This window comes from Bombus bifarius, unplaced genomic scaffold (genome assembly GCF_011952205.1).
Source record: "Bombus bifarius isolate JDL3187 unplaced genomic scaffold, Bbif_JDL3187 scf7180000007970, whole genome shotgun sequence".
Classification (NCBI taxonomy): domain Eukaryota; kingdom Metazoa; phylum Arthropoda; class Insecta; order Hymenoptera; family Apidae; genus Bombus; species Bombus bifarius.
Window position 1 is genome coordinate 7051238 of NW_022884356.1, and position 26783 is coordinate 7078020.

The 26783-nt window shown below is 37.3% G+C and overlaps 2 long non-coding RNA genes across 2 annotated transcripts; one reads left to right on the plus strand and one right to left on the minus strand.

The window, feature by feature from the left end:
* The first annotated feature begins 367 nt into the window (after positions 1–367).
* On the plus strand, positions 368–1203 carry LOC117214216. The gene is made up of 2 exons (XR_004488812.1): positions 368–480; positions 556–1203. It is a non-coding gene; the product is annotated as an uncharacterized LOC117214216 (long non-coding RNA).
* Positions 1204–24149: 22946 nt separating this feature from the next.
* Positions 24150–26145, minus strand: LOC117214220. The gene is made up of 2 exons (XR_004488815.1): positions 25753–26145; positions 24150–24463 (listed from the first exon to the last, which is right to left on the minus strand). It is a non-coding gene; the product is annotated as an uncharacterized LOC117214220 (long non-coding RNA).
* Positions 26146–26783: the final 638 nt, after the last annotated feature.

A 26783-nucleotide genomic window follows, 5' to 3' on the forward strand; every position in this document is an offset into this window, starting at 1 on the left:
TGGAAGCATTAATTTACTAGACGACGTATAAGACAATTTTCTAAAAATTGCAATTGGTCGGAAACGCGAAGAAAGAAGTAAAAATAGTATTTTCAACTTTTGTTATCTGGACTTGTAATGAAAATCTCAACGACACATTTTCCACAATTATATCAGTTATATATTGCCTGCAACAGATATTTGCAGGTCATTGTGTTTTTTTTTAAATTAAAATTATCATTTTAATTCTATATTTTCACATATTCCATCATACATTGCGATCCTTAATTTTCTATATTTCTATAGGATGAAAGAAATCTAAACGATGAAACCATGATTGAAAAAGCTCGTGCGATCCTCTGGTTCAAGTTAAACGACAAAGCAGGATGAGCATCACAGAACGAAATTTGTCTCGGAGGAATAATCGATCCTAAGTAGAAACAAAAGGTCGTACGATGTTCCGAGGTCGAGATCATGGAAAATTATTCCACGTAGCGTCTGGTAGGACGAAAGATATTTCAAACACGACGACCGAGTCTTGGTCAAGTTTTTCAATTACGAAATACACGTGTCCAGGACGTGCACGGAAGAGATATAATTGAAGGAAGACCAGGCTGGATGAAATGATCGATTATCATGCGTTGTTGAGCAACCGTCGCTCACTCCGGAGTCTCCAATTACATCTTTATCGGACAGAGCCATACCTACGCGCCACTACGATACATCATCTTTCCGCTGCTAACTCATAAGACGAAGTTTCGAGGTTGAGCAAAGATTTATGCCAGTTGGCTCGAGCGACGGAACGAACTCGCAACATGTTTCTCTCGAGTTTTCCTTTCTCGACTCGAGCATCGTGCGAGTTCATCGAAGAAATCATTCCTCGCACAGTTGTTGGCTGAATAGCCTCTCCTTGGGACCATCGACTATTTTTCGTTGGAATTTCTTTCGTCGAGAGGAAGTCAAAGATTGTTAAAGTCACTTGATCTTAATGATAGCTATTGTGTTTTTGTGTCTTCCTTTCTCTTTGATATGATAATTAGAAATGGAGCTTAAATGAGAGACGATTAATGTAAATGAAGTGTAACTGTTGAATAATGGTGGCTACTAAATTTAAATAAACGATTATTCCAATTTATTTCGCTCATTTACAATCTGATTTTCTCCGTTATATCATAAGAATACGCGCTATATTATATATTCTTAATAAAAAGTGGAAAATAAAAAGTTCCGATGTATTTTTAGAAATCACGACAATCGATGCAACAATTACGCCATACAATTGATTTCATTCCTCATTACAGTACTTCTAAATGATTCTTCTTTCTTTAAGTCCATTGTATCGACTTTTATTTAAACGATAAGTCATACTCTATAGAAGAACAGTCGCGCGTAATTTACCAAAATTCCTCCAATAAATTATGAACAACGACAAGGTATCATAAGAAGATCCAACTACTTGATTTTTTCTAAAAATATCTCTTCCTTACACTCTGCACGTCAAACAGGCTATGGTATACGAAAACGGCTATTTTACGATTGTCGTGCATCTATTTACTGATTCCGATCAGTATGTGTAGAAGAATGATGTACGTTACCATCAAGAACAAATTAAAGGAATGGCAAGCGGGTCTAGAAATGAAAGTAGAAAGAATCGCATTCAGATTTCTCATTTGTTTTTCAACACGATTTCTCCATGCTGCGGCCTGTGCACGATTCATTTTCCTCTGGTACGAAATTCCTTCTTCCCTCTGTGTCGACAAAATGTACCACGAGCAAGATATTCGTTCAGGAATTTGATAGATGCGAAATGTACGAGCAACGTGAACCAACGAAGAAGCGTTTTGGTTTTACTTTTATTCGCAACGAATTCTCGTCTTGGCTGTGATTTTAGTATACAGAAAGCATTGAAATTCTAGATGTGGAATTAGTTGGTGTCGCAGAAGATATCAATTACGAAAACATAAATAGATAGAATTCAGATAATAAAAATACTAGTATATTTTTTATAATTTCTTTTACATTATATTAAGTGTAAGGATCTTATTTGTATTTCTTTAGAAGAGCGTCACTTTCGTATGATTTATTCAATCAACCATGTATACATTATTTTGTTCTATTATCCTCTGCAAATGGACCGAGTAACTTTTTATTCCATCGCCTCCAAAAGTTTGATTTTTTTACTAGATGAAAAATCCAATATGCATACATATATTTTTAAATCCGTTAAATTAAATAACGATTATTTGCGGACAAAATTTTCTAAATACTGAAATAATTGATATCCCAATATGAATAGTATTTGTCATCAGATAATACGAAATATCGTAAACTCCAACGAAATATAGTAATTATAGTTAGAACAATAAATATTCACTAAAATTTTGTCAGTCCTTTTATCGCCGCTAGCTACCATTTTCTCTATTTGTAATTCGAAAATTATTTACATACGACGAATGAAATTTAAACGTTGGAGAAGATTTCGTACTGTATGCAACACCGGTTGTTCGAAGATTAACGTGCCACTTTCAACAAGTTTATGAAGCAAGATCGCCCCGAAAGAGTTTCCCTGTACTACAAGGTAAAAATATATAACATACGTTTCGCACTTTACTAGAACGAAATTGTACTTTTCTCTGTGTCAAAGTTAGAAAATCACTTTAAATATTATTATTTAAAGCAAGTCATTAATAGGAAAAACTCGAAGAAACTTGTCAATAGTGTATTGAAATTAAATATTCGACTCGTTGATACGTTTCATCCATTAAATATTATTACTAGAATTAATTACGATAATCCTTCTGTATATTTGAAAAGACTTTCCTAAAAATTACGAAAGCCGATATTAAGCCAATATTTCTAAAATAAAACGATCCCACCAAAGTTTATCTCTTACGTGATTGCACGACAGCTTTGAAAAATGAACTTTAACGATAACAAAAAGAATATTCTCTGTCGATCTTTTTATTCGCAATTTTCTAACTAAACGACATCTTACTAAAATTAAACAAACTTCTATCGTATATTTATGAACTTTAGAGTATCTACTCATTTTCCATTTATAACATCATGTACATGCTTTAAGATGAGTCTACCTCGACTAGAGTTTCCTGGCAAACTCTTTTTACTGAAACTGTTCGATGAACCCTCGTTGTCGTCAAAAAATTGTCAACGACGCTAATTGTGGCGCGATTCAACGCACGGAGCGGCTCGTTCACGCGCTCGCTGAACCACGTCGAATCCGCGAGGAGAGTAGATCAAACGAATGGGGCTACTGCGTCATTTTGAGTCCGTCTAGATGCATGCATTTCAGATTATGCACTCCGCTGCAACGCTGCCAGCGATCGTCGGCACAGAGGTGCTTCCATGACTCATCTTCATCCATGATGGGCGACATTTTCTGTGGCTTCAATTCGCCTTAACAATGGCGGGTACGCGTGAGCACCGCTGAGGTAATCTAGACTCTATTGCTACTATCAGGACCGGCGATCAGGGTTGCTTGTTTCTCTTTGAACCAACCGGGTCAACTGGTTGCAGTGTCAACACGCCGGAAGTGCTCCTATAACGGTCCCCTTCACGAGCCTCATACTCTCCTCTACGTCATCCTACTCTTGCAATCTCCTTTTCTTCATCCTACCGCGCCTATCGCCCAATGCGGAGCCATCATCGTTGCACAGACGAAGCTTTTTTGTCGGAATATTTTTTTCAACGAACCGCCGCATGCCTTCGCTCAGCATAAATTTTCAGTAAGCGTATTAAGCCTTTTCGCTTTTAGGTTGCGTGAAATTTGCAGGTTTATGTCTTCTATTTTTGTTACTTGCCATATGCTAGCGAAAGTGTTTAAGTGCACGAGAAGCAGAAATAGAAATAAAATTAGAAATAGAGAAAGAAATGACGGAAGTAGAAGTAAGACTAGTGTTGTATCGATGTCATAGTGTTGTATAAATATACTTGAATAAAATAAATAGTTTTAACGAATACGATTTATACACTAATTCATGCGAAGCTCGTATAACGCATCAAGAACGTCGGAAATATCACAATAAAGGTATGTATGGATAATTTACACGGGCTGAATAATTATTTGAACACGTAGGTAACTCGTTATGGTTAGGAACACCTCGAACCGACGCGGAGGCGTTGAAAAATTTACGGGCTGCAAGATTAATGTTCGCATAAATGGGAAAAAGGAGTAGGCGGAAAACACGCTTGTACAGCGATACGAAGTGTTTTATCAAGTTGTATGCTTTTAGACAAGGGATGAGAAACCGAAGAACTCGTAGTAAGCTCTGTGAGTCTGAACGATTCGCTGGCAAATGTTCTCAGACTATCTCTGTTTCCAGTCCCCTGCGACAAGCGATTTGACTTCTTGAAAGTAAATATCCCAACAACTGGACGATGCGGTAAGTTAAAAGTGGCTATCTTTATAGTTGCACTGTATCAACGATTCAAGATCGTATTTATCAAGAAATTTAATGAATTTTCCCTTGAAAATCTACTTATTTCGTCGAATCTCGATAAATGCAAATCAGACGTTTGTATCGATTGTCACGAATGCTTGAAACTTTCTGAACAATCTAATATTTTGTTTCAAACTGGTCACAGCTGGTAAAGAAGAAAATTCTTCTACAATATCTGTTAGTAACAAAAATAATGATGATGTTTGAATGGAAGCTTTTTTATATCGTTCCTAAGATTATATCATCTCATTAAGTAAATAATTTTATAAGATATTAATGATAAACAATTTCAAAGAACGTGCACCATTTAGACGAAAGTTTAAAGGTTCGTTGTAATTGCGAATTGCTCGCTAAAATTACGTGAACTGAGAGAGAAATTAAAGTTTAGCTCAGCCACGCGAAATAGAAACCGTAAGTATCTTGTTAATGTTCCTTTTCTGAGCGTTCCTCGCTCGAATTTTTCATTTCTTTTCTATTACCGAGATGCGCCCAGTTCCAGAAGGATCTGTATGCAAATAGGAAACAGAACGAGTTATATTCTTTGCACTCCGTTCTGGTTCCTCGTGGTTCTTCCATTAATTACTCGTTCTTCCCTTTCATTCCCTTTTTACTTCACATTGCACGAAACAATGTTTCTCTTATATCGAAAATTATAAATATTAAATGTTTAGGAATGTCGTATGCAGTAAAGTACACTATTTTATATCTCGCTATTAATGTATCTTATATGACACATGTTTTCAGTTTTAATTAAAAAGAAGATTAATTAAGTTCTAAATTACATTGAGGAAAAGATACGTGCTAGAAATTAATGTATTAATAAATATAAAGCTCGCTATTTATTAAAATTATATACCAGTTTTCAGTACCCAGAATAGGATAATTATCTTCCATTTAATTTAACGTTATAGAAAATGTACAAATATTGTTAATTAATTGAATTATAATTATTCACAGTACTTAAATTGTTGTTTCAAATCGTACCATATCTCGAATACATACATAAAAAAATCAGTAAATAATCGATACATCGCTAACACTTTACCCATCATCATCTTACAATACATCGCTTTACCCCGAAGCTAAATATACCCAGGCTACGAAACATCTTTCATATTTCATTTTATTCAAGAAAATGCCCCAATCCTGTCATAAAATTGGTGCTTATATCAGAACGCACGTATCTACGTCATAGCTTTTGCAAATCGATTATTATTATTCAATCTGGCTGTTCAACCTCGGTCATATTATATCGAGGACTTTCATCGGCCACTGACTCGTGTCTGAGAACACTGAATCGTAGCCAGAGTCTGATAGTAATTCATTTGCCTGTTTTCCAACCCTAGCCTCTAGGCTACGAACGAATGGAAGCTCGAGGCCTCGACCAACGTCCAACCAACCAATCATCTTCCCAGCTAGAGATAGCTGCTAGTTAGCTGGATGTTCAAGCTCGCCTGGTTATTCATAGAATGTGTAATTGCAGGGCCCGCGGACGATTCAACGCGGGGACGTTTGTCCGTCATTTAGTTTGCTCGGCTGGGAAGACAGGGGCCCCTCTCTGCTCACCTGGCCGGCTGGAATGGAGCTTGTCGTATTTGCCATCTCTCTTTGTGACGTTTGCTTCGCTTCATTTCCCACTTTGTTGAACTACGAAGACGATGAGCAAAGCTAGAGCGAAGCTGAACGCTCCGAGGAGGCATACTACAGGTTGGACCAACGGAACGGGTACAGGAGCCGGGCTCGTTTCAAAGAAAACGAGGCTAGCATTTTAATGAGACACCACTGCCAGGGAGAGTAGCTCGCGAGAGACCGGCAAATAGATTCGCTGATATCCTTCTTTTTCCAGAAACCCTCTCCTAACCTTCAAATGCCTCGTTTTCATAAACGGACGCACGGAATCGCGTGAATCGTTTGCGTCTCCTCCTCTTCTTCATCCTGCTCGTCTCTCTTTTTCTTTGCTTCTCGCGCCATACCATTTCCTCCGAGTCTTTCACCGCGTCTTAAATGCACGCCCTTCCTCTCTATACGACCGACCGACCAACCGAACGAACGCTTCGTATTCACGTGTCTTCTCGTGTGCCCTCCGAATGCTTTTCCGCCTGTGCACCGTTAATGATTAATGCGAATTCTCGGATATCTTTAGAAAGAGAAAGAGTGTATGTATGCCAACCGAAGAGAAATCGCACATGGATGCTTCAACTTTGATTCGAAAGCCGTGTCCCTCTGAGAGATCGTTGCCTTTTTCTGGCTCCCCTGGCTCTTGCCGATTCGAACGCAAGATCGATGGAGTACGAAGTACATGTTCCACGAACATGTTCGCTTAAAGCGTTTCGAAGTGATTACTTTTCGTTTCATACAGGTGAAAGAATTCTCTGAACGGAAACGTGTACGAGGCCAGTTTGAAAGAGTTCCGAGATTTCTTGGATCTTTATATCAGAGTATATCATATCCATCGATGACCGATGAATGTTGTTCACTATCTTCCATATGTATCAGACTACTTTAACGAATTTGTCATAATTTTATTACAAGTTTATGATAAATTTTGTTTATCATATTGTTTGATTTATTTAAAGCTAAACATATTTATCATGATCAAACTAAACGGGATACTGTCCATATAAGCGTAACCAGTTAGAAATCCCCAAACGTGGTATTCCTGTATGATAGATGAGATCAGGATGCGGAAAAACTTCCTCGAATGGATAAATTTAATAGCGGTGCTGCCGCAAATGCAGAGTCAAATAACTCATTCCACAACGAGCTGAAAACTCCGTTGTGATTGCGTTGTACGAACAACCCGACCGGAGCTTTTCGCCAACGGAGAACTGAATGGAATTAATTCAACGGAATCGGGATCGTTAAGGAGGATTAAATCGTTTTCACGACGACGACGACGACGACGACGACGACGACGACGACGACGACGACGACAACGACGACGACGACGACGACGAAGAATCCACTCCATAATCTCGGCGATGGTCGATATCGCGATTTATTTGATAAATCAATGGGGTGGTTCCTAAATTGTTCGTTCACCTTGATGTAGGTGGCCGTGAGGCAATTAAGAATCATGATTAACGATCGTGCCTGTAACTCTTAGGAAAGTTAGGTTTGACCTGAGTTTCGTTCAAAGTTGACGATACTTTGTCCGACTAACTATACACCAGTCGCAGAAATTATAGAATTATGTTTCGAGATCTTCTAATCGTACGTCAAATATTATATTATTATCAATGTTCATGATTCAAAAAAAGATTAGCTGCTTAACGTTTGGAATAATCAATTTCTGACGTGTATCGAAATATTTACACTATATAAAAATTACGATGTATAAATAAACTAGTTGAGGCAACCTTAATTTTGCAAAAAATATCTACATCAGTCAGAAAAAATTTCCTTTATCTGGAATGAACAAAAATTTGAAATCAATGTTTACAGTAATTTTAGAAAAAAGAAACAATTTCACTTTAACTTACCTCGATTTTCTGTTTTCTTTTTTCGCTGTATTATAGATATAGTGTATCGAATAAAATGTAAGCTACTCTTACAAATTCTTAAAATGATATAGTTATACAGCTTTGGTTTATTACAAATGAAGTAATTTTTCGGTCGTTTATTCCATTCGTAAAATACAATTCCAATTCAGGTAAACACGCACAAAGGCATTGTTATCTCGCTTAAGTCAAACTGCTAACCCAGTAGAATTATATTATCAGCATTCCAGGCCGTTAATAACATTTTCAGGGCAATTAGTCCGCTCAAGGTATCTCACGACTGTTATATAACGTGTTAATAACCGCTAATTAAGTATTTGGGAATGCCATTATAAAGTTAACAACGTTCGAGATGTCGTCGTTGACAAAGAACATCGTGAAAACTGAAAATGATTCAGTTTGGAATATCGTGGCCTGGAAAGCGACCGTCCAATCTAAATTACGATATTTCCCGCGAAACGAGACAAAATTCACTGTCGGCTTGTTGCTGAGCTAACGAAATCTACCGTGGAAATTCGATCTGTTTTTGAGTGATTTGAGACAAAACAGCAAGATACAAAGTTTGTTCCATTCCACAGAGATTTAGAGGCTGGATCCACCCGAATTCTCTCCAAAATTCGAGCCACCTATGACGCGAATATATCTCAACTTGGTTCGCAACATGAAATCACATTTCGACAACTGTGAAAAATAGTAATACGTGGAAATTTGTTTGCTTCATTGAAAAAACAAAAATGCTTTATGACAGAATCGTGAGAAATAAAATCTGTGAAAAGGTAATTATACAGATTCTTTCCATCCGTATTAAACAGATTTTCCCATGATAATTTAATTGTTTAATTCTAATTCTGCATAATTTTACGATTTTTATATCTTTAAATAAGTTGCGATATTTCTTCATCTTTCTCCTCAGCCTTTCGCTGAGTACAGACAACAACTTGTTGATCTATTCTAGTTACCTAGTATTTTGTGCTATTAGGATTAATAAGCCTATTCTCATAAAAGAGTCATATATTACAATTATAATATAATTCGTAATCCAATCCCGTATAAGCTAATAAATTCATTCATTTCTTTTCGTTGCTTCGTGCATCTCGAATAAACTAAATATTCTTAAGAAAGGATTAAAAAAATCCAATATATCAATGACGCCGCCGCAACGGTTCAGGCACGGTGCTCAGAGGCAAGTAGTACACTCGAGCTAAAGCCATCGGTAAATACTCCCTTCTCCGTCGAATATTCCTTCTCTTATCAGATGATGCAGCTTCCTTTAAACGTTGTATAACTGCGCTCTATCTCAAATCATAATTCCCAGCCTCAGATGAAGTCGAAGAAGCACCCCCTTTGCAGATGGAATAAAGATGGGAAGCTATTCGGCAAACAGGAAATGTCTGCGTTCCCAAGAGTTTCTATGACTTCTCATCCGAGTCTGCTTCCGGCAGGCAAACGGTCTCTGATATCTCCATCTTTGTTAACAAACCATTAAAGTTGTACCGCAGTTTGCTCTTGCTCATTAAGTGAACCTTCTTCTTCACCCTTTTCTAATCTTTCATCTACCTTCGCTTGTGTTTGACGCGCTTAACGACAATCCATGACTCTTAATACAAAAAAAACCATCCCTCGACCTTCGATTAATAACTCAAATGTCAAGTTTCCATTTTTTCTATAGCAAAAGAATCAATTATTGGATCCAATCTAGCTGTTTCAATAAATCTCTCGATACTCAAGATTTATTTCGATTCTTTTCGTTTGTACGAAACGTCAGACAGGTTTCGCTAGAAGCTTTCGTAATATTAATTTATACAAAAGGGATTTGTTCTACTTCTGGCTGTACAATGTGTTAAAGAAATAGCGGACGATGTTTATAAAATGTAATTTGAAATAATGGAATCAAGCATACCCATAAGGTGTCTTTCATATTGTGTCTAAGCTGAAGATATTTTTTAACGTTAGAAAAGTTTAATTGGGTCGATAATGAGCAAAAAGACATAAGGCGATTAAATTTTATTACCAAATTTCCAGTGTTATTTGTTTTCGTAGGCATTCTCAGGGTGAAGAACACGAAACGCGAATAGAACAAAGATCTGTCATTTGATATATTGATTTGCACTACTAGCGTAAAATTACATTGTCTACTACTTGAAAAATACTGTCACTGTTTCACTGTCTTCGTGTATGCAATTTCATTGCGTCTTATAAATATCGCTCACTTTTCTACCACTCTGTATAACGTAATCGAACCGGATTCTTTCTGGGATGAAGATCGGAGAATGCAATAAATGGAAAACCCGAAAGTACCGACGAATTATTACATTTTTGTGTAAAGCACACGGTCCATTGCCGTGTCTACGCTTTTTAACGAAATTGAATGCTCCAATCCTCTCCGATGAAATTTTTAAACTGTACTTTTTGAAATAAGTCGAATGACCAATATTTGTTGACTCAATTTAAGTAGATAGTACAAGAATTATTAAACGGAATGGTTTCAATGATCAATGGTCGCTTTATTACAGTACCAAAAGATCGATCTCCCTAAGAATTTGAGACACGTAATTTCCTATGACCCCTTAACGTTGACCAGTGACCAACTGGAAACATGTAAAACCAACGTGTAGTATACAAAAGGAGGTCGATACAGTTAAACAGGAGGAAGCTTTCAGCAAGGCCACCGAGGCCACCCCTTTTGGTTCAGCGCCCCGGAATTCAATAAGCCGCTTATTCCGGCACGTAATGCGGTAAGCCACGCGGAAAAGTTTACGGTGTCTGCTAGTTTCGGTACAGCAGTGCCTTAAAAGTAACGTAGGATATAGGGAGTGGTTCTCCAATGTGCAGCGCCACCCCTTTACGATGCACCGTGTAGCAGTTGATAATATCTGGTAAACCATTACTTCCGTTTTCCGGGCGGACCCTGTAGCTTATCTTAAACTGGGAAGGCGTACGAGGAACCATTTAGGAGATTTAAAGTAAACTACAGTCGGCTATGAGCCAGCACCCACTGGTTTTCGTTCTGTCTTCTATCCTTCTATTCTTTGGTTTTTTCCAGAGTCCGCCTATCTTTCTCCCCTTTCTTCCCCCCGTTTCGTCTCATTTCTACCATCTTTTATGATTTACCATGGTTTCGTTCGTAGCTGAAATAATTTCACTTTTTGTCGGCTAGGACTCGATCACTGTCTTGTTCCGCTGCCACTGATTTACAAATCAGTATTACGAGTATTATAACGAATAACGCCCATGTATTATACCGTAGGTGGAAACAATATAAGTGCTTATGCACGGATAATCAAAGAAAGTTTTGGTCGCTGTAAGATTCTCGAGTAATATTGCATCAAAACGCTATATTGATTCTAATATTCTATCAACATTTTCATTTTTAAATTTCATTACATTTCTTACATATAACACACTAACATTATAATTTTATTTCCACCCTATAAACACGCTTACACATATATTACAAATAAAAACAAATAGACAAATAATAAACAGACAAATAGACATTGTCGAAGTTTCTTCGGTACGGTACGGGAATGCAGTCTTAAGCAAAATCCTAACAGTTTCTATATAGGGAGCACGATAAACGTTCGACAATTCTTCAAGTCCAGTTACAAAAGACGACACGAAACATCCCGAGGGTTGTTCGATTTAACAAACAGATGGAATTCGTAGCAGCGTCCTAGCGAAAATAGTATCGACAGGGAAGCTTCTCACAGGGGTTAGTCCTTAGAGATTGAAGAACCTCCCTCTGAACAAGGGTCGCTATCAAGAGCCAAGCGAAACGCCCACTTCGTTCAGTGGAAACATAGTTTATTTGGGTAAACAATATCTGTATTGGTGAGTCATTGCTATGATTCATCGTGAGAAAGTTAACAGGCCGTTTATATTTAGAAGAGAAAATGTATATATATATATATATATATATTCGAGTTTCCCTATTTGCAAGTAGTTTGATGGAAAGTACTAATTTATTTTTATTTGGTAACTTCGTAACCATAAATAGCTAGCTACGTTAAAAAGAACATACTTACACGTACATACTTCTTAGGCACAACAAATCTTCCACAACTACAGGAAATTTTTGAATACTTTGAAAACTTTGTTCGATACACCTAATTCAATATTTCGGTACCTGATATCTGAAACTTTGATCAGGAGGAGGAATCATGACGCGTGGGAGTAAACGTTCGATCCTTAGGATGAACACACAGGGGAATCAAACTGCTTCTTGCCACTACCTCATTTCATCCTACCATATCCCTGGTCCAAGTTTACTATTTGCATAACTAAACTGTTCCAACAGCCGTGGCTGCTGTTGGCGCTCTTTAGTACGGATGCAAGCACTTTCTCGGCTCGGCTACAAAGTCACTCGATGTACGTGCACATGGATGCAGGTGCACATGGATACTGGTGCACACGGGGTCATGTAAAGTCCCAACAGTTTAGACTTCCTCTCCTTTTACCTGCGCCACCCTCTTCCTTTCTTCTCCGTCGCGTCACCGCGGTAAATTGCATAAAGTACACGGCAAATGTTTAGTTGGGCAATGCGCGTATTAAACGTGGAATTATTATACAATGAAGATATTCATAACACAATGTCGCTGAATATCGATACGTAAAAGGTTTGACATAAGGTCAGTCGAATAGTTTCAGCGACTGAAAGATCTAAATGGATAGAAGCTGATTTCATATAGAAAAATTGATTAAACGCGATACAATAAAATGCTTTTATTTGAAGTTTGTCTTTTCAACTGAAAATTAGTATAGTTCGAAACCTTTATCCTATCAAAGTCTAAAAAGTGCTCTTAACAGACATAAAGAATTATTCTATACGAATAACGAAATCGTTCTATAAAGAGCCAATTTATCCGATAAGGATTGGCTTCGTAATAACTCCGTAATTAAATATTCAAATTCCCATAAGGCTGGTTGCATTACCGTAATTTCCAACGCGAACGTTCGTGTATCACCGTGCACAACCACGCTGACCGATTAAGAGAACACGTCAAATTTAAACTCGTTGCCCTGCCGTAATTTTGTTCGATCGATTCCGAAGGAAAGAAAATCAACGACAACATTTTTATGTGCGACAATTCTATTAGTTTTAATTATTGAAAGGTCGCGAAATTGAGAAGCACAGCAGCTTTTGTTTTTATAATGAGCAACATCAGCTCATTATGACAAACTCGAACGAGGCTGTTTTAAGCTGTCTGGTGTAATCAAGCCAGACAATGTCGGATATTGCTCTATCAATCTAACAACGTCCTTTCTCATTCTACTTCCTTAAACTTCTTGCAACTTTAGCCAGTCTTTAGCGACGAACGCTGAACAAATGACTAAAGAGGAGATAACGGATGCTTCCAGATGGTCGTTTGTAAAGAATTGATATTGAAAGGTAAGAATGAGGAAAAAAGATTGTGACGCGTTTTACGTTTGAGAAAGTTTGTAAAAATTGTCATATACGTATATAGGTATAAAAATGAGAATGTAGAGAAAGAAATTAATTTCACGAACGTTTATACTACGCTAAAAAACACAACAACTGTATATGTCGCAATAGGTCATGTTGTAGACGTAAATTTGTTCGATAACAACTTTCTCAACGTAACAAAAATCAAATTTCCATTGGATTCTATTTTAAAACGAAAACATAAACCGACAAGTAAATTTACAAAACGGACTGCCATGTACTTATATTACATTTCGGAATTACGCATACTGCAGACACAACGTGTTCTCGCCGAATCATTTAACGTAATTACGCGTCAAGCGTGAATATCTCGTATCGAGATAAGTGAAATACAATAAAGATGCAGGAGACTTATCGCCTGTTCTTGTAGAGTTAAATCGTTTGGACTGAAACTGTGGGAAATGGGTTTGGTAGACAGAGAGAGGAACGGCCGCGAAAATGAATGGTAATTGGAGCATTTTAAAACTCATCACCATCATTTCCTGCAGCTCGTCCATTGTGGCCGTAGCTTGTTCGTTTTATCCGGAACGTTCGTACTAATGAACGACTCGGATCCCGGTTAAATTCGTTTTAAATACCTGATAGCCGCGGCTTTCGCTCGGCTAGGGCTCAAAACAACAATGTTAACAAGCTCCGGTCGACATGTGACGACGCAAAAAGGTCAGGTGGTTTTGGAACAATCGCGTTTTCGCCCATTTCACGCATAGTGTTTTTCTCTTTCTCTTTTTTTTCAAATGTTTCGATACTGCCCAATTAGTATTCGTTCAATCCATGGAACAATTCGTGTTCTCGCGAACAATAACGATGTTAACGTTCCAATAGCTTTCATTGAAAAGCATGCGTGTTCCGACGATTTGGATTCAATTTCAGAACAAACTTTCTCAATTTTTTCTAACACGAATATTTCTCATTCTCGTTTTCGCATCTTTTCTTGGAAGTTCCTTCCTCTTAGAAGTTTTTCGTTAACATGAGTATAAGAAAGAACTGTCACGTAGAATTTATTACGTAATATAAGTATAATATTTTAAATATTTTCATGCGTCTGCGTATGGACAGTTTGATTCTATAACACTCCTCCGTTTATTTCTTAATTAATTTACATCTTCCGCGACGATTCTTAAAGTCTATGTAAAGTCATCGATAGTTCAAGTTTGACTTGATCCTCATTTATGAATGTTTTCGGAGATTGAATGGTGGTGGATGTTTAAGCGAAATATATCAGGACGAAAACGAATAAACCATCGTTGATATGTTCTTTATTTTTTATTAGTTTTATTCTTTTTTTCAAATTAATTTCGTATTTAAGTTCATCGTGACGTGAATGAGAAAGCAATTCTATTGATAGATAACTCATAACAGGATGTTTGCACTCATCTAATATCGAGTACTTATTATATTTTTGGTTAAATCAATATTATCATCCATCCGTTTCTATTTGCTTCCTATTCGTGATTCGTAAATTCTATTATGGAAAATATGATCTTGGAAACTATGGACACTATGATCTTGGAAAATTTTATGAGGCTATAAACTTGTCTCACGTTGGATTCGTGACGACAATCGCAAAACTTTAAGAGACATAGAGTTAACAGAAGAAACAAGGATTTATGTGTTAGGCGTTGGGAATTATAAATAAAGCTACTTGGGATTGGAAAATAGTATCCTCTTATTTCTAATATTTATTGACAGAATTCTTTAATTTGCCGAGGTTTATGTGTGTTTATTCAATAAACACTTTTTGTGTATATGTTCAATAAGAGTAAAATAAAAAAAAATTTAGTGAGTTTCATTTCACTTAAAATAGTATTTGAACTTCACGAAGATCCTTTTTAATCGATATACTTCTCAGAAATTTAATATTTAATCCTTTTTATTTCTTTAGAATATATTTAGTACCTTCTAAGCTACTTATAAATTACGAAGTAGAAGCTCTGACAGTATTAAGACACTAGTCTTATAAAAGAAGACAAAAGGTATATATTTATATACAATACCTTAATTTCTAATTTAATTTTAATGTTCATAGCCTTTAAGAATACTATACAAGTTCACAAACGAACTTGTATTCTACTATTTCACTCGTACGAAACACGTATAAATTTTTATTAAACAGGCACATTGATTTATAAAAGGTTCGACGTGACATCGCAGTTTCAATTCACTGTTCGGAGCTATCGTTTTCCATTCTACCATCGATTCGCAAAAGATCTATCGGGCGGGATTGTTTAAAAGCGGCATTATTTCGGTTGGACCAACGGCGATCTAATTTCTAGTTGGACAATGGTCCTCGGGTTCGATCAGAGTCTGGTCCTTCCGTTTCGACCTTATTCTACCTCACCCTACGGAAAACCTTTCGACTCTCCAGTCTCACCCCTGCCCAATATCGACGATAAACAACGCAGAGGGCTGTTCGATGTCAGTCCGCGGATTTTAATTCCAATTTCGGACGTAAATCTGTAAGGGTGTTTACAACCACGAAATCATAAAACTCGGAGCGACGTCATAAATTTAATATGGAACTTCCATAAAGCATAAACATAAACGGAAACGCAAGCAGGGTTGCGCTATGAGAGGGACGGAGTTGGTGGCAATTGTCGAAGGAGGAGCGTGAAACGGAAGTTTCAAATGGGTGGAGGTAGCTGACCTCGCGACCGAGGTGGCAGATGACAACAGTAAGCCAAAACGGTGTCTGTAGTTGGCGGTAGAACGGAGAAAGAGAGGGAGAGAGAGAGAGAGAGAGAGAGAGAGAAAGAAAGAAAGAGAGAGAGACAGGTATTGTTAAGGGTGTCGGAGGCCACAGTGAAAAGTTGCTTTGGAAATTAAAATTCGAACAACAAGCAATATCGTAGGAGCGATGGAATTTTCTGCAGCGAGTGGAAATTGAAACAGAGTAATGTACACTGCCTCACAAAAATATTTACTTACAACCATAGAAAACTTTTATGTACGTATTGTAGATACGTATACATGACATACATAATTTTTGTGGGTTCGTTCTATTTTCTTTTTTCGTACATTCCTTCTATTGGCTTCTATTGGCGGCTATATATCTACGTACAGGTTGTAATTTCATTTTCAAACTACCTGTATCCTCTTGGAATGTTCGCAAAGATATAGAAATCACGTTTTCATAAAATATGAACCTTTTCTTATCGAACGCTAGAAAAGTTTTTATTTATACAAAGAATCTAACAAATTTATGAATATTTTGTATTTAATAGTAATTTTACTAATAGTAGAACGGACGATTACCTAATTTTGCCCGTGTCTCAGCTCAGTGACGATAGAAAAATCGCTGACAGGGCTAAGGCATTCGGGTCGAGTAGGTTGTAATTATCGGTGGATTTTTGGGCAGCGCGATCGAACCGTGAGAACGCGCACGCGATCGCTCGTTAATCCGTCGTTTGTATCCGATTAACGATCGTTTATATCTGCATAAATTTTCGAACGCGTACAAATCAGATTTCACGCTGGCGATTGTTTAGGAGCGACCGACGGATTCAGTGAAGCGCTGCGGGGTCTCGATTGTTGGAAGTAATTCAGGGATACGCTGTTCGGATAATGAGCCTCTTTTTCAGGCACAGTGATTAGATTCGAGCGACATGAATAGCAATTAATTGGGTAACAACATAGGTAAGTTTCGAGAACGATCGAAACGCGTACAATAAAAGATTCTATTATCTATTTCACGATGAGAAAATTATGAAAGATTAAAAGCAGAGAAACATGATTTCCAATAAAAAGTAATCGAACCTGCGAAATAAATAACTCACAAGATAACGTTTCCTACAAGACGTTCGAAAATGATTTTTCTGCAAAGATAGAAGAATCGTCGGTGCTACTTCAAGTGCAAGGAAACACAATTCTTATCGTGGTGAGGTTCAAAGGGCTTAACGAGTTTCCAAGATTATCTTCTTCCAACCGGACTTCGTGCACGTGTGTCAATCCATTTCTCGGTTCTCGTTATAGTTTCCCCTTTGTATGGGGAACCAGCTTCTTTCAAAGTGATCGTACCACCGCGTAATTACGAGTTCCTTTCGCGGGAAACCGTCTCTCTCGTGTGTATATATCATCTCTGCTAACGAGTCGGTCCGTTGTAAGCGCGTTTGTATCGAAGTCGCGTTGAAAAATCGACGATAATCCTTCCTGAAAAAGCACCGGCAATTTTTTGACATAGGTATATGCGCGCAAGTCACATGCCATCGGTTTTTCCTTTTTTTCTTTTTGTTTCGCTCTTCGCCTTTTTTTTCGCTACCGGGAAATCGTGGCGAGTTCGGTTCGACGGGAAGTGGGTCATCGGATTGCAGTACATTCAACTCCATCGACAGAAATTGGTAAAAATATAGTAAAAAGTGAATTAAACGTAACAAACTGTGTTACATGGTGACGGCGTTTACGAAACAACATTAGATTATTTTTTACGTTTTCGACAGACCGATTTTTGGGTTTGTTTTGAAATATCTCCTGAATCTGAAAATATTGTGTATGCGTGTGTGCGTGTGTATATGCGTTACGAACTAAAGTTAGATAGAATATTATCATTATCTTATTTAATTTCGGTCTCATCTGCCTAGTAATGGGTATGGCTTACAATACTTTTCATTCGTCTTTCCGTACTTATACTACCTGTCTTACAATCGCTCCTTAATTAATTGCTTATTTACTTAATTTCTTCTATTCCATTACTTACATTACTACTTCATTACTACTATTTTATTACTAACTAACCTACCTACCTTCGGTTTTCTTTGCCTTCCTCTTTCTTTTCTAGTTCTTTCAGTCAATTTACTGTTTTCTCGCAGTATCTTTCGTACGCCACTTTATCCAGGCTGTTTCTTAGTCTCCAAGTTAGATAGGATACTAATCTCCATAAAATTCTGCAGAAAGAAGATTATTTAGGAAACGAAACATTTTATTATACAAATATTTATATTTGTAGAAAATTAATCGTTAATACAAAATTATTTGTATATGAACTATATAAATATGAATTATTTGTTATTTGAACAATATTTATTAATAGTAGAAACTGAAAAGCCACGAACTAACTGCTTTCATTGTATATCATCCCAGAGGAGAAGAAAAATTCTCGAGTCGTACGTCGCGACAGGAGCACAAATTTCATGAAATTTCTTCGTCGTTTAAGCTAGCGCTCTGCCATAAAGTGTTCGCAATTTCTTTGCGAGCGTTGTTGCGTGGACTAACTCTGTCAAGAACGATTTTCTTCAAAGAGTCGCGTGTTTTTACGAAGCGAGAACCTAATCGTTGATGTAAGAAAGATAGAAAATAGTTGAAAAATTAGCTTTAAGATGAAGAGACGAGAAAGCTCTCGAGTACCGACGAGTTTCCACATGTCACAAGATGTTCACCTGTTTAATTAATGCGATACAGGACCGGTCATGGGAAATAAACGTTGCGAGTTAATTCCCTCGCGAGTCATTCTATCTCGTTTCTGTTGATTTTCTCTCTCTTTCTGTGTCTCTTTGTCGCTATTCTTTGTCGTTCATGGCCTCTTCCTATTTTTCTCCTTTCTCTCGTTTGTCGTTTTCCTATTGGCTTCTACTTTTTTCTTAATCCATGGCGAGAATTATTCCGAGTCGATGAACGCGCGCACAGATAATCGGATTTATCGACCGAGACAATGAAGAATACACCTGGAAATAGCGGTGTCCACTTTCCATTCGGTTCGTTCGCCCGTACATGATTTGGTTTACGTTTATGTCAGCATGCCCGTGGCCTAAATTTTTGCTTCGACTCGCACGATGTGGCTACGCGCCAAAGAATCTAGTTAATGTGGTTTTCGCCATGGTTTATTGAAAATGATCTGTCCTTACACGACAACGAACAGCATCAAATAATGCTCGTAATTCTTCGCGTAATCCTTTTCATTATTTTTGTTATGTTTGTCAAATATATTCAATGTTAACAAATATGTTTTTAATTCGTTTATTAAACAGCCAGTTTCGCGGTATGGTGCCCTTATCACAAAGAATATTTTTAATCTCTCTCGTATCCCTCTGTGTAATTGGTTCCCTTGGTTTCGTTTTGGTCATATTGAAGGATTGTATGCTTTTGAAATCTTTCTATTTTATGATCATTGCGAGAATTATGTTACCATTACACGTTTTCATGCATATGCGCACACACGTACCATGGTATTCGATATTTCGAAATATTCCAGCAGATATCCACTAAAGCCTATCCCAAACAGATCAAAGAGACATTATTTTCTATTGTGCCTTTCGATGCAAATAATCTGTATTGGATTTTACTTTATTTATTGCAAATAAAATGAAGCGTAATCCGTGTGAGCGCAAAACACGTGTAACAGAGAGAAAGAAGGGGCGAGAGAGATAGAGGGCTTCTGTATGGTTTTATCGGGTATTTGGTGTATGAAAAAATAGAAGGGCGACAGGAAAAAAGTTGGAAAAGTCAGAGAGACACCGATTATCGATTCACCGCAAACAGAAAGATCTCAATAGTCCATTCGAGTTCGTGATCGTTATGGGAATGCTGGGGATAACGCGTTTGCAAATACCAACGGACACGGTGTACCTATTCGAATAAACTGCTTCTCGTCCTAGATAATTTGTCACTGCGAAATCCACAGGGATTATTTGTCGAGCTAATAATGTGGGTCCACTGTCCCTGCCCGCTGTGCAAACGATAAAATCAGCGAAAATGCGCCCGCAACGAGTAATTGCACGCGCAAGTATCCATGTTCGCATCTTCCTGTATAATTATCAATGAAAATCAACAGTTATATCGACAATAATGCACGTCCATGTGCTTAACATTTATTGTCATCTTCGTTTTCTGTTATTTTTCTTTCCTTGCTCGAAATAACAGTCCACGCGTGAAATGTGTCGTTAGTTATGATTCGTGATTATTTTCGTGAAACGTTTATGGAAGAGAAACGAAGAAATGTTCAACCATAGTGAAGTTCTTCAAAGTTAATGTACTATAATAGATCAAAGCATAAATATAATTCCGAAATGACAATTGGTTTTCGTAACAATGTAGCAAAACCTTTGATGATTTTATCGAGCGCAGTGCAATTTTCTAGTGGCGACTAAGACCGTGGGACAGTCAAATGACAATAGCTGATCAGTTTAGAATATTCACATAATACAATGTTGACGATTTAATCCGGGTAATAATTAAAACTGTAGGAAAGGAAAAATGTACATTTTCGACGACTTTATGGTGTACAACGCACTTCTTTAACTATAATTGGGACCATAAAACAGTCGAATTTGAAAGATTTGGTATACTACGTACAAGCAGGCAGTATTAACCTTCCATCGAAATAAACAGAAAAATTTCGTCGAGAAATTTTGTTATTCTAAAACAAATAATTTTATGATGCATCGATTCATCCGTAGCAAATGCGTGAGAATCAAAGTATCTGCTTGACGATGTGTATTAATCAAATAGCTGAACATTCATTCTTCTATGAATATCTGTATCGATATCAGTTAGTATTAGTTAATTTTTTAAAGAAACATATTATTATTGCAGATTTTGAAATATTCCTAAAAATAAACTACGAAAAAAACAGACGAATAATTTATTATTGAATAAATATTAATATCAATATTATTATCCATTTACTGTCAAAGCATAAAGAAATTTCGTAGCGACTCTGTTCAATTATTATTTCATACAAGTTTCTATAAAAATACGCTATGAATAAGATTCATGAATTTTAGAGATCTTTAATTTCATCGTAACTTCATCTATTATTTATAATCTTGCGAATGCGTCCTCTATCGTAAAATGGAGTGCGATCGATTACGGATCACTTTTATCGTTTCTATGGTATGTATTTCGACTCCAATACATTAATAATAATGACCGAAACCGTTGAACAATGTATCAGCCGAGCGACATACCGGGTAATTACACTTTGTCGGCTCCGTTAAATTTGTAATCACAAGTTCCACGTTATTACCACCGATAACGTCGAACTGTTCTGTTGACTGAATCGGATTATTTTAATATGTTATTCATGTTTTAGTACCGCAACAATCGCGCACGGGGATTCGAATATTCAGTAACAGATACGCGCGATACCATTGTGTAGCTCATGCTAATTCGAGATTATATCGATTATGCTCGTGTTATCCTTTATTCCAAGACACACGATCGCATAAAGTGTCGCATTAAATGACACAATTTACCCAAATTAAACATCGTTTATTCGATAACGCTCGATCATTTGCATACGTTTGATCGACGACAGACAGAATAAAAAAAAAAAAACCGTGAAACAGCTAGGCAACTGTTTCGCGGCTAATCGGATGCGAGCGAGTTCGAGTGCTGGGTTATAAATCGCGACGGTTGAATATTTCTTTCTGCCAACCATCGATATATCGTCTCTTCTCAGGGTGTATTTAAATATTTCACGTTCAATTTGCGTGCAAACTATTCACCACACCCTTCAAGTTGTCATCCATTTTTTCACGTCGTAACAATGACGAGAAAGCTTTGTTTAATTCATCGCTTGTCCTCTTCTCATATTTATTTTAATGGTTTTCCACAACACGTTAGGTGACTTATTCAAAGAAGATTTTGCATTGTCAATATAGTACAACATCTTTTGCGTATTGATATTGGTTAATTGTTACCTTACGATGTAATTCCACTTGTCTCAACTCCGTTTTTTATTTGTAGAGTTTTAATTACTGCTCGACTTAACGAACATTTGCAGATTAAAACCATTTATCTAAACGTGAATTACTACACGAACGAAAAGTCACTTTCAAAAACACTTTCACATTTACGATATCCTGAGCGATTCTCAATTTATTTCATGAAACATCTTCCATCTGGAATTTAATTCAGACAATATTTATTGTTAGACATGCAACGATACATAACACCGTTCAAAATACGTATTATATAATTGTCTCTAGTTACAGAACTGTTTCTATGTAGTGGCGCACGAAAAACTATTCTCGTTATTTCAGCTTGATTTCCAGCGCTTGTATGTCGCTGTTCGCTCTGTACCCACCCCTTCTACCACCGTTAAAATGATAAATAGTGGACGAGAAAAGTTATCGCGCAGCGTTCATACACGAGGTGGTCACTGATCGATATTATAGGTCAGGTGTGCTCTCTGAATACCGTGCCATAGGACCAAACGGGAGTGAGTTTGATAGTGATGATACAGTGACGCGTCACAAGCGAGTACTGTTAGCTATGTTCTATCAACTTCTCCTGTGAAATTAATTTTTTAAAAACCTTAAAGTTATCTTCTCCATGTTTTGCGTCGATCGATTACACTAGACATATATACATATATATATCATTTTTCAGCAGATATCTGTTGTCCGTATTTTAACGAATAAAATGCGAGTTCGTAATAAAAGAATTGTTTGCATTTATATTTGAATGTCTTAGAGAGAATAGAAGAAATATTTCAAATTCTAATCTCGTGCTGAAGTTTCTCTGAAAATATTAAAACGCTCTCCGTTTTACTGAAACTAGAACGAGCTATCCGTTTTTCAGCGTGGACACCGAAACATCTCTGCCATCGACGTTTATTCGCTTAAAAAATTGATTGTACAGCATGCGACGAATCAAGCTCGAGTGGCCAATAGCTGGTCTAGTGCTTTTCAACCTCCCGCTAAGTTTTCTCCCTTCTGTCCCTGCTTTGTCTCGCACTCAACCTGCTTTCGACCTCTCCAGTTGAGCCGGCTTCCTTCTTCCACCGATTAAGATTACCCACGTAAACATACTCGAAAGGAGGTAAATGCGAATAGCTTGTGCCCCTAGCGAAAAGTATTAACTGTATTCACTTGACCTTTCGTTGAGTGTCGATCGGCCAAGTCCTGGTCGCCATCTTGTCGACCGGTAAATTGTCTTTACGGAGTTGACACGGAGAAAGACAAAAAATGAGAAAGAGATCGATGCCGAAAGCTCTGCCCTAATTTCTTGCTCGTTCGTCGCTCGTCGAAGTGGACGACAACCGAAGAAACGGGATTAAATTCTTTTCAACGATCGTTACAGAAAATGTTACGGACTCTCAAGACCGTCCGTCGTTTTCAACACGAGAAATCTTCGCAGTGAGAATGCGTTAATTCAATTGTATCTCTTTCTCAACGATCCTTTTCGCGTTTTTGTTCCATTGTCATTCGATTAATCTTCGCTTGAATCTCGATGTTACCATCACCCGTAAGAAGCATTCTTGATAATATCTACTTGGATGTTTTTTCAAACGAAAGAAAAGAAGATGATGACAATGCATCGGTGCTTTTAGTATAATTGTCTGTATATCAGACGTGTTGTGATCGCGATACCGTATACTTTCAATTAAGTTTTCTTTTCGTACAGAGATATTTTTAATCAAGATTGATTATTAGCAGCAACTTTTAGTACACCATTTTCTTATATCTATTAGGTTCACATTTTACGAATTATACTTTACTAAGCTGGTTCTTTTCGTGTTTCTTTTTGACGCTATCCAGCTATAATGGTTCTAAATAGTACGTTGCCAAAGAACTTTTAAAACGTCTGCTGGATCGTTACAATTTTTTTAATATTACCGAGACCTATCGAAATGTATGATCCCATGCTAAACGAAATTATGAATTCTATTCTGAAAATCATGCTTAACCTATTTTATTTCGCCCATTGAAGTGAATTAATATCCATTTTATTACATTATCTGCATGGAGAGGGGTTACCTAGCTAAATAGGTAAATAAGTCTAATAGGTAAAGATGTATGTATATATAACGCAATGGATGACAGATAATATGTATATAATAGTTGAAACTGACATAAATAGATGACAGACAGTATATGTTTTTGAAGTCATCCTTGTCTCCAGACTTGCCCGTGTTCCTTTGTCTTCCTAACCTCTTCTCCTCTAGTTTTCTAATTCGTACCTCTCTCTCGTTCCAGACTTCTTTTCGCTTTTCTTTCACTCTCTCCTCGTATTCTCACCCTTTATTTTCCCTTCTTCGTGTCACTTTGTATTTCCTCCTCTTTTTCCCTTCGCGCTTCCCTTTTTCTCCAGAGCTCACCGTCCGCGTGTTACCTTCGCCCCGAACCAAACTGAAAAGTCGACAGACAGTATATAAATATGTATAATAGAAAAGAAGCGTAAAATAAGATTGGATATGTGAGTGTACGTATGAATGTGGATAAATGTGAATGCAAGGCAATAGAGGGGGTAACTGTAAACCAATTTTCTTTTATGGCTGATAGATTGAAAGTAAACTAGATTAGCTATAACTATAATACTATATTATCTTCATCAAATTATACTGTAATCTAAAATGTCAACTTTCATTATTTCGTCAGGAATATCCTTATCAATATTATATCAACAAGTTATCGGTTATAGCAGTGCCAATAATACTGTTAAAGTATTATTTTTGATACTCAATAAGTAAACGGTAGCAATCAATTAATTTCTTAATATAATTTCAATTAATCACTCGAAATTGTGATAGTTTACGTTCATCGTTTCATCCTAAAAAGGATGCAGGGTTCACTTTCGTATACAGTCGTTCACATTAATAGGATTTAAGAGTAATACTCTATCAGTAGTATGAAAAAATGCAACAGACCATAAATAAATAAAAGTTTTACCGCTATCTCGGAAAAAATGGCTCGCGATACTTCAACTAGAATATCGTGCACGAATATTTGTGTACGTTATTTGCGTTTTTTTAAATTTCATAACTCAGATGCATATAATCCTGTACAATTGGTATTTGTCTGTTTTACTTCTTACTCCAACGCGTAACACTTGAATCAATATTTTGATAATCCTCGTTCCTAACAAAAGAAGGACAACATGAAACGAAAGAGCATAAATCGGTGTTCAATTTTATACGAAACATATTGCAAGCAGATGATACATTTTTAGACACGATCCAATCAGTAAGTGACAAATCTGAAATGTCTGCAGTTGAAATTTCATATATTATCTGAAAACGCGTATACGAGTATGTATATCGCTACAGATTGATAATATTATTAGAGACGCATAAATTTCACAGCCTACCGTCACTGAAATCGACAAGTTAAGCTATCACGCCTGTAATAAATACATTAACAGTTGCATTTACCTCGAAGGATAACAAACAAACCTCCTATACAATTTTACGATACTACTAGATTAGAGACATCTGACAATAAGCTGACAAGACAGTGTCTACCACATTGCATCTATGTACAATACATTCCAGCAATGACACGGCATTTTCGCGAAACAAACTATCATCCTGGTACGAATTTTATCGCATACCAGAAGAATCAGGGTAGAAGTAATGGCGGTGACGCAACGCGGAGAAAACGGCTTAGTCGCACTATTATTAAGCATTTTGCGTAATCACCCCTAACGTTGTCTCTGGCTGACTACGGAGTTTCCTTTGTCCCTGCCCCTAGGATTCCCATGCGCGTGATCGTGGTCGTGGTCGTGGTCGTGGTCGTGGCCGTGGTCGTCATAAGTGTGGTGGACAGGCACGGTTTGTCAGAACACGTTAAGCCCCGTCCTTCTCATTAATTACGTGCTCCGCTTCCTACCAGAAATAAACGTATTCCTCTTATTAATTCCGGCGTCAGCAATTAATCTTACACGACAATTAAATTGTTTACGGACAGAAAAGATGCACGTTCGTTGTCAAAATCATCGCGCAAATAAATGGAACGCTTCGTTCGGCAAGAGCTCCGGTTTCAACCACACCACCTCTTCATTCTTTCGTTCGTCGAAATTATAGCGGCGAATACTCGATCGTACTGCCTACCTCCGTCGCCCCTAGGTTCTTAATACATCCTTTTTGGGTTTATTTTTCGAGAAGTAGGGCTGTCTCTCGTTCCTCTTCCATCGTGTTTACTTTTGTAAGAACCTACGTATGTATATACATCACGTACGCTCGCTTGCTTTTTAAATATTAAATACGACAGAGGAGAGACGGAGCTTTTGAAATCGAGCGTGGCTTTAGGGATGAATAATTTTCACGTTATCTACTCCCTGTTTATTGGATTTGGAAGTCGAGCGTGAGCGATTTTTGTACCATTCGAAAGAATATAGTTTGGAGTCGACTACGTCTTCGAATCTCACAAATTCGAATTTTCACAAATAACTCGATATATTATACACCTATCATAATCTGATTTGATTCAACCGTCTCAATGCCAACATACGCCCTCACAACTATTAGGTTTATTTTCCTCGAACGTGAAGTAAGGAAACCTCTTGGCAAGCGGCTAGGTAGAATGTAGAATGCTACAATATCGCTATAACTTGGAACCTAACCCAGGCACCGTGCCATGTATATCCTGATTTTCCTTTATTATGCATCTGCTTGGGCGATCCCAAAGAACCCTTCTAAAATCTTTCAGCCCCATAAACCGTAGCAGCAGC